The sequence below is a fragment of the Bidens hawaiensis genome, unplaced genomic scaffold, assembly GCF_021521415.1.
Source record: "Bidens hawaiensis isolate Kalapana, Puna unplaced genomic scaffold, B.hawaiensis_p1.1 tig00000978_1, whole genome shotgun sequence".
Classification (NCBI taxonomy): Eukaryota; Viridiplantae; Streptophyta; class Magnoliopsida; order Asterales; family Asteraceae; genus Bidens; species Bidens hawaiensis.
In genome coordinates, this window is record NW_027491058.1 from 4,797,794 (window position 1) to 4,807,880 (window position 10,087).

Sequence of the window (10,087 nt, forward strand, 5' to 3'; positions counted from 1 at the left end):
ACATTACAAATTTTGGAAAATACAAAAATATTTTGATTTTTGTTTAAAATATTTTGAAAAATACAAAAACATTGAAAACTTAAAAAAATCAAAAAGATTGTGGTTTTGTTTGTAAATAAAAAAATTAAAAAGAAAAAAAGATATTGTTTTAGCATGTACAAAGAAAAACAAAAAAAGATTTTTGCACTCTTTCGCTTAAAATTATGCCATTTACTCATATCTGAAGGACATATACTTGTATATGTTTGGTCCTAATATTTACTTGTAAATGTTCGGGATAGCCATTTACCTGATAAATGAAAGTAGTTGGGGCGACTGTTGTGCGGTTTTATTTAATTCTTTCGCTGAAAATTATGTCGGTTATTTATGTTTGTGGAACATGCTTGCATGTTTTGGTATTATCTACTTAAAGATTTATAGGATAGCTATTAATCTATAGACTGAAATTGACTGGGTGATTGAATTTATATTTATGCCCCTCAAAAATGAGTTTTAAGCAAAAAGAGAAAATAATAGTACATTGATCATCTGGTCCCATATCCAGCAAGAAATAAGCTTAAAAGGCTGACTGCTTAATTACATTGGTGTATTGATAGGTCTTAAACAAGCCGTTAGAATAAATTGTGTGATATAAACATAAAGAAATGCCAAATTGAAAGAGGTGTTAGTCTTTACCAAAAATCTCGGTAATGATGGCAGAAATGTAGTAGCTTGTTATACTCAAGCCAAAAACAATAAGTTTGAATAAAAAGCATTAGGGTTCTAGACAATGTGAATCTTTATGCAGCCTAACCATCTGGGTATTCATAAGCATGAATATTTCAAAAGCTTTTAGAGCAAACCCAAAGTCATTAAACTTGATCACTACTGTGAATCGTACAATTTGAATTACTGAGTTGATCAAAATCTGTTGTTAGTCATACATTGTTCCTCCCTTGCGAGCGTCTCAATACCAATAAGAAACAGACCCAAGGGGACACAATGTATGTAAGCCTATAGATGGACTTGTACATATTCATTCATAGTAAAAGAATCTTGGTGCATCAATCAAAAAATATATATAAAATTCTAAATTTTGATCGGCAGCATAATGGTTTAAGTCAAGTTGGAGTGACACGGTAAAAATCAAATTAAGCTTGAACCGAGATTACAGGCTGATAGTTTCTGATATTCAGTGCTCTAATTGAACATTTAATCATATCACCAAAATGCTTGAAAGTTTGTTATAAGATTTAAAAGGACAACAATATCAATGACCGGCTTAACGCCAGTCATAATAACGCTGAAATATAAAACTGCGATGGAAGGGCAATTTGGTCAATATGATTCTCTGCTTAAACTCACAAAAATATGTACTGTTTTCGAAAAATATATTTTATTTTGATTAAAATAGAATAGATTTTATTTTGATAAAAATATTCAAAAATACAAAAATATTTATTTTATGTTGATTAAAATATTCAAAAATACAAAAAATTTATTTCCTATTTTTATTTTATTTTATTTTTGTTTTTCGGGTTTAAGGGTAAATATTTGAAAAGAAACAAAAATACCAAAAAAAAATTATTATTTTTTCTCTATATTTATTCTTTCAATATTATTTAATTCATTTTAAGTTATTCGGTTTCTAAGTTATGTGTTTTTGAGCATAAAACACATTAAGGTATTGCATCTTACTCGGTTGAGTAAGATTGGTAAGGTAAAGTACATCGGGACATGGGTTTCGTTACTTTATTTAATTCATTATTTAGTGCTTTTAAAATTAAATTGAAAATGAATTTTAAATTTTAATTGATTATCAATTCGTTATCTGTCTGGATAACGAATGAGGGTCATTTTGATAACGAATTAACCCAGTTCGTTATCCTTAATTCGCTTCCGTCACTCTGTAACGAATGACCCCATTCGCCATCTAACCTTTAACGAATAAAGTACGAAGTACCCCTAATTCGTTATTAATTCGTGATATTTTTTAACGAACTACTCATTCGTTACCGTGTCTTACGAATGAGATAACGAATTAGCTAATTCATCAATTTTGAATTAACGAATTGGCTTATTCGTTCTCTTGGAAAGTGTGCCAATTTGTCTTATATATTGAACAGTAGTGAATGAATCAGGTCATTCGTATTCACAAACTATTCTTCCTCCTACAGTTCCTCTGCCCAAAATTTTTCAGAAATTTCGACCTTCACGAAAACCTATTTTGATCATCATTTAAGATACCTAAGAGACTCATAATCATAACGTGATCAAATTCGTCAAAAGTAATGACCGTTTCAGGGGTTAATTAGATATTTATAATGTCGGGTGTTAACTTACAAATATTAACCTTTATAAACCTAGTTTACACTAAGATTTACCAAAATGGGTATCATATATTGGCTATCGATGTATTTCCGAGCCGATTCTTGTTATCTATTGGATGTGTCATCGATTAACATGGTGTAATTGAATCTGCGATTGCATGTTTTACTATTTTGGTTCATCCTAATTTTGACTTTGACTCCTGATAGTCAAAGATCTTAATAATTGGTGACCATTCGTTATAAGTTAATGAATGAACACTCATTCATGTTCAATTCGTTATGAATCACATAATGAATCAACTACTTAGCTCTTTTGATAACGAATTAACTCACAATTCATTTCTTAATTCGTTATTCATCCGTTCATGATTCGTTATAGATAATTCTCTTTGATTATTTATAACGAATTAAGCAATTCGTTATAACGAATTACTTGATTCGTTATAACAAATCAGAAAAGATAATAACGAATGACACTTAAGTTTATTTTGAAATTATAAAATTAAAATTATTAGATAATTTAAATTGTTTGAATGTTAATTTTACAAATCCTCGGGTTTATATATTTTCAGTTATGGCTGACGAAAACGTTCAGGATGCTCTCATGGCTAAGCAACAACCAGTACAACAACCTCAGGAGTCTGAACCCCCACTGTTGTCGTTCGATAAGAAGCATAAAAGTTTGCTGACGAGGACGTGTTTCATGATATGCTAGCTTTAATACAACGTTCTCGTATAAGCTATGCCATTACAGCTAACCCGAAGATCCATTTTAGCATCGTACGACCGATTTGGAATTTAGCTAGGTATGTTGAGTCCAAAAACCAAATCGTCGCTGAGGTCAACAGGAAACTGGACGTCATCACACCCGGAGTTATCAGGCGTGTGTCGCAGTTTGTGGATGACATGGACAACCAGTGTGAGTTTGATATGGGGTTGATCCACGGATTATTCCTTCGTGTGTTCTATGCTGGTGACCTTAACCGTTCCATGTATAACAAGGCTAACGTGTGCCGCACGTACAAGTATCTACTACACGTTCTTATTCATTTCCTTGGTGGATGCAACGGTGAATACGACGAGTGTCGTATCATGTCACAATCGGCATTTGTCGCTTTGATTTTGAACAAACCATTCAACTTCTCAGAGATGATATTTTATCATGTAACACCGAAAAATATTATATTAATCGTGTCGATTTGTATGAAACATGAAAAGTTTGAAACACGTAACTAGGATAATATTCAACCTAGTTAGTACTTAAGTTAATAATGGTGAAATATTTATATATTTCAAAAAGTCTTAAACTAGATAACTTATTAATCAAGAGGGACTGAAGTTGTCAAGTTGGAAAGTAGAATCCTTAAAAGGGAAAATAAATTAAAAGTGTGTTTGGTTGTGTCGATCATCAGATCATCAGGAGAAGAACAAGAGGTGAGAAACCCTTGTTCTTCAAATTCATCAAACTGAAAGGCAAATTGGATGATAAAAACCTTGCATGTGAGTAAGGTTGTGCTCATCTCAACTTGGAGAACATAAGATATGTTCAAATATCTTCAATTGTTAATACCTCAAGATTGAGAGAAAACTAGTTATGTTGAATAATAAATTTGGATGAGGAACAAGGTGATTTATGTTTAGAACACTTATTTTTAAGGCTATGTTTTTGATCACACACCAATTGTTTGATGAAATGCTCACATGAAACTTGAATTGTGCAATATAGTATGAAATCCGTCACTTTTGACAGATTTAAATAGTTAATTTGCGGAGCGTATCTCACTCGTCGTTAAGAGTTAGAAGTCGGCCTTATATCGTTGGAAAGGTCTATTTGTCTATTTCAATTCATATTTGATCAAGAAAGTCTAAATAGAATCGGAAGTTGTCCAAAACAGTAGACCAAAGTGACTAGTCAGGATATAAACATGTTGACTGGGAATATTTATGCTTCTGTCCTGATTTTGTAAAAATCATATAAAATCATAGAAAATTAGTTAGAGGGTGTTCTTTATATGCCTGAAAAGGAATTTGAGTTCCCTACGATCCATCTTTGAACAGGTTGAACCAGTTCGGATGTTACATGGGTCAAAATGGCTGATTACAACAGAGATATATGAAATCGCTGCACATTAACAAAGATATTAGTAATCGAGTAAACGCATAAGCTTGCATTAGGTATGATGCATTGATTGTATAGAACTAATAAACTTCATGTTATATACTTAAAGTGTCTAAAGGACTTGCAAATGGTTTGTATGAGTATTTACACCATTGTATGTAATGATAGGAAAATATATATACCCATGAGCAGTTTGACTTTTAAAAGTGAAACTGACAAAAAAAAAACTAGTGTGTTTAATAAATTGGTATGTATGAGTCCATAGGATTTTGTGGTCATGTTATATATAATGACTAACCCGACAATATTGTGGAAATTGGACAAAGTTTGATCTTGCTAGGTGGAGGCTTGGATAAAACGGGTCAACAAGCTAATGGAGTGCACCTGAGTTCTAGTTAGCAAAGAAATGTAAGTGACTTCGTTCACTTCAATTTATAAGCTAAAGTTTCTTGTCAAATTGTAATATTGCTTAGATGACTAACAAAAAGATTGAAATGTTAAGAAAACTTAAGAAGGGAAGTTTGGGGGTATTAAGGTACAACCCGGGATTGGGTTGTAATCTTTAATGTTCGAGACTTGGTTCAAATTGGCCTAAAAGGGTCAAATGAGCATAGAAAACTAATAATCCTAGTATTTGGGACAAGGATTTTAATGGTTATCGGGCGTGGTTTATAGACCAAGTCATAAATGGGTACTATGGGTAAATTGGTGTTAAATCACTTATTTGGTAATAACCCGTTGTAAGATTAAGAAACAAAAAAAAGGGACCCAGAATGGGTATATGCGTGAACGGGTCATACATGTCAAATGGTGAAACTATCACCATTTGAAGTTGACATATAACGCTTGTCCTGTTGAGAATTATCCTACAGGTAAGCATGATAGTAATAGAATGTGTTGTCAAGTTCACTAAAAGGAGTTACAAGGTATTGGTAACGGGTAACAACTTTGACCATGCCAGGTACTTGAATTAAATCATGATATTGGTAAATGTTAAAAATGACCAAAATGCCCGCCGGGCAATGGTATGGGAGTCGTCTCAGGCATAAAGAGTCAGACAACAAGGTTAGTGTAAACACTGACTTAAAAATGAATAACAGGGTCGTGAAGATTATATTTACGAACCATGAAGTTACCGGCTACAATATGGTTGTAGTGGAAAAAGGGTAACGGGATAACAGGAAACGGGAAATGGGTGTAAATGGGCTGCTTATGCCGGTGTACAATTACTGAGTTCGTGCTTGTTGGGTTTATCTGTTATTTTAAAACCGTTTAACTCTTACGATTAATCCGAATAAGTAAATTGTTGTATAAACGACTCATGGGGTCGTAGAGGCTAGGGCTTTGTGCATGAACGTACAAATACTAATTTTTGGTTGTAAATACTAAAATGAGAAATATAAAAGGACAAAAAGGGGGATATACTAAGTGAGAACACTTAGACCCTCTTAATGTTTTAAAAGAAAATTTGTATAAAGACAATGATAGTGAAAGTATTAATGAATGGGTTAAGTATACTTGTGTTTATTACAAGTAGATGTAAAGTATGTATGACTAATTGTTATGGCGAATTTCCATGACAGGTTTTAACTTAATTGAAGGACATGGATTGATGGTCAAGCTATCGAAGAACTGAACACAACCGAAATGAACAAGCTTCCGCTATAATGATTCATTTTAGAAGATAAAGTCTAATATAGTCTTCGTATCATATAAATATAAAATTTTTATTACTAGTTATGTATGTCGTGTCTTGTTATCACGTCATCTGCAAAAGTTTTAATTAGACCTGGCTTTTAAATCCTAACGAGCGTATGTTTACGCCTAAAATTGTTATAAATGTGTTAGGGTCTTACATATCATCTCAAGGGAAACTGCTTGGTCAAAAACCGAGGCAGTAAATTCATTATGTATCCACGATTCATCCAGCTGATCATTCAGGATCTAATTCAGGATTTAGATATTGACTTGACGCTACGAGATGAAATATTGAAGCTTGAGCCTATTAACGCTGATACAGTTAAAAGGATGAAGTCGTACAGGCAAGACGCGCCGAGGACCAAACGATTGATTGGTCATCTGTCTAATCTGGCATATGAGTGTCCTTCTAATGATCGTTGGATCCACGATGACTCGGATTCCAAACGTGAAGAGGGCCCAGGTGGGAACGAAGGTGGTGATGATGGGGATGAAGGTGGTGATGGTGGTCAGGGAGGTGACCAACGCGTGTTGACGTTATGGCAGCAAGTTCGCAGGCTGCATAACAAAAACGGAAGGGCAAAGAACTTGCTTCTAACAACCGCCCAAATGTCATGATCGACATGGATCTGGGGGTGGGAATAGGTCCACGTGAGCCAAGGTCGTTTGATCCTCAAAGTCTGGCGGTGCCGCTTACAACTAGCACCCCGGAATTAACTTTGACGACTACACCTACGTCCGATCCAAGGTTTGCATGATTCCTCAATCGATCTTATCTAGGATGCTAAGGCCTACTGCTGCTTCGGTGGTTCCTCCGACACCAACAATGATGCCGACTAACCCTTTGAACATCTCATTAATGAGAATTAGTCGTCCTCAGGGTCCAGTGTAGTCGGTACCTCCGACTTTTCATTCTTTGACCCCAACCAATCAGATGGACATGCTCTTGAGTTCGATTCATCTTTACGAGAATCAAATGGCGGCCGATCGTCAAGCTCAAGAGAAGATGATGCAGAACCAGAGTCGTCTGATGGGTTACGTCTCTTATTGCCAAAAGGAGACTAAGGAGCTTTATGAGATTGTCACGGCTTAGGGGTGAAGATTAGGGAACAGGAGGATCTCATCCTTCAGCTTACGTGCAAAGATGATGAACTAAGGAAGCTGAAGAACGATGATGATGATCCTGACGCTCCAGGTGCTGGAGGTAGTGAGCCGAAATAAGCTCACGGCTCATCCTCAGGTTCTGGTACGAGCAAAGGTGAAGGCAATGATAGAAAACTGGTGGTCTATCATGACTCGACGAACGCACAACCTATCGAGTCAATCAAAGCCAACACCATCCTGTTCATGGACTTCAAGAAAGGCATAGTGATGATTTCTGCCAACCTTGATGAGATAGAAGAAGGTCAGTTCGTCGATCAGTCCCTAACGCGAGATCAGATTTCATTATTGTTGGGACTGAACGATGAGGAACTGGACGCGTTAGAAACTGAGGAGGGTGTGGAGGTGGTGAACGATGAGGAAGTCTTACTGGATACGACTAATCCACATGGGAATACGTCGTTCATTTACGAAGATGAGGAGATTGAGATTGAAGATGTGACAGCAGAGGAACACCCCGATCGTTATCAACTATCTAATGTTGATCAAGGTGTTCCTACCTTTACTACAGAAAATGCCAAAGCTGTTGAAGATCATTTGGAGAAAGTATCGAAGAATAAAGCCAAGATGTCTGAACGCGATGCTGATCCAATTGAGGCTAACATTCTGGGTTGGGTCGAGTACCGCAGAAAATGGGCTCGTAAAATTATTACGTTAATCAAGAATAGAAAACGGACGCTATCGCACGTGCCAAAGCTAATCAGAAGACCACATTCAAAGTCGTGTCGACAATGAAAGGTGACATTGTATCTTGGCGATTCTGATTTAAAGGTCTTTATTATCAAGTGGGAGAAAGGCATACAGTATTATCAACATATCACTGACATTATCTCACTACCGCGTTGGGATGGTCGTACCCTTGCGAGTCGACCTTTTATTAATCGCGATGGAGATCGTCGAGCAGAATGGTTTTATCAACATTTTCTCTTCAAAGTAAACCGTGGTTTTAAGTTCTTTAAGCCATAAGTCCTAACCCATAAACGTATAGACGAGATTGATCCTCATACGGGTTGGAGAAAACTCGTGCTTAAGGTAAAACCACCGAAGATAACGAAACATGTACCGGTGAAGACGTTTCCACAAAATCTTCACCTATCGTTTAATCGATGGTACTATGATAATCGTACCTGTGAGGCCGTCATTATTCTGGGTAAAGGCTTGAAGACCTGTTTTATTAGAGTTATCGACCCAATGTGGCTTATTAACTTATCCGAAACAGACAATGACGTGTTGTTCAAGAACAAGATACTGATCGAGCGCCATGAAGACAACTACCGAGCTATGCAGTTCTAGCATGTCGTACGTGTATGTCACGAGTTCGGGATTCATAGTTGTCGAGATTGGCTGACAAACACTTCAAATAACTTAAAGACAAAGAGCTCAAGACGAGGGGGTGTTTGTTAGTGCACGGTTTTATCGTCTCGAATCTTTGTAACTTATCGGTTGTAATTTATTATTATTTTAAATTAGGGCATTTATGGAAAACTATCTAGTTCGTTATGTATAGGCTAATTCGCTAAGGACGTTTAACGAATTAGCCAGTTCGTTATATGTAATGTCTATTCGTTAAGGATGTTCAACGAATGGACTGTAATTCGTTATGTATGTTCCCATTCGTCATAGAATGTTGACGAATGGGGGTATAACAAATCAAGTGATACGTTATGTTTTCCTTTATATTATTATAAGTTAACGAATTTAAGCCAATTCGTTACGGGATGTGTAACGAATTGGTCTTTATTGTCTATATAAGGCCGTGTAGCCTTACATAATTTATGTATTGAGTTATATTATACCAAATCTCTGCTCAGTCTCTCTCTCGTTCAATACTTCCTAATCTTATTACTATTATATCAATTACTATTACACATATAAATATAACTAAGAACATATCATTAACTAGATCCGTAAAACTATTTGATCTAATGCGATTATGTTAGTTTGATTATATCTGAGATTGTTTAAGGTAATTATAACATGTATAATTTTAGTAAAATGGCCTCGCAGCCAAATAGGAGAATGTTAGAAGTATTTATATCGATTTTAACCATTAAACATTTATATGGACAAATGTGTGTATCCCTATACTTAATGTATGTAATTTGATGAATGTTAATACCTTAAGGGGTCAAGGTGTAAATACGATGGTTAATATAATATTAAGTCATTGCCCTAATTTAACCGTCACAACGATCGTTTCTTCATTCTTACGATCACATGCCCGGTTTGGTTGGATGGAATTCAAGGGATTTCAATGGAATGGAAATTTATATTCCATTCCTTGTCCTATTTGGTTTGAATCGGAATCTAATTAAAATCCCACCAAATCCTTCACTAAAGAGAATTCAGAATCCTTCAATGATCTGAATGAAAGTTTAAAATATATGAAATGTTAGGTAAGTTACCAAAGTACCCCGACCCTAATGTTTACTCCTAAAATCAACCCTCATCCTCATCCACATCGGAAACCTTATCCGCCATTAAAAATCTATGGTTTTGAAAACGTTGTTGTATTGCAATATGTGAACAGACTATATATATTAAGAAATAGTATCTACATATCTACCCATAAATCATCTATTTTGATCAAGTACTTTTTATATGTATCGTTTTGTATTTCATTGTCATTTCAATTGTAGACTATTGTTTGCATATAACTTAGCTTCTATCATTTTATTACGATGTGAGTCTCATCACTCGTCTAGAGCGAGTCAATAGTCATGACGGTCTTGTATGCGTTATATATATATATATATATATATATATGTGTGTGTGTGTGTGTGTGTGTGTGAAACATGAT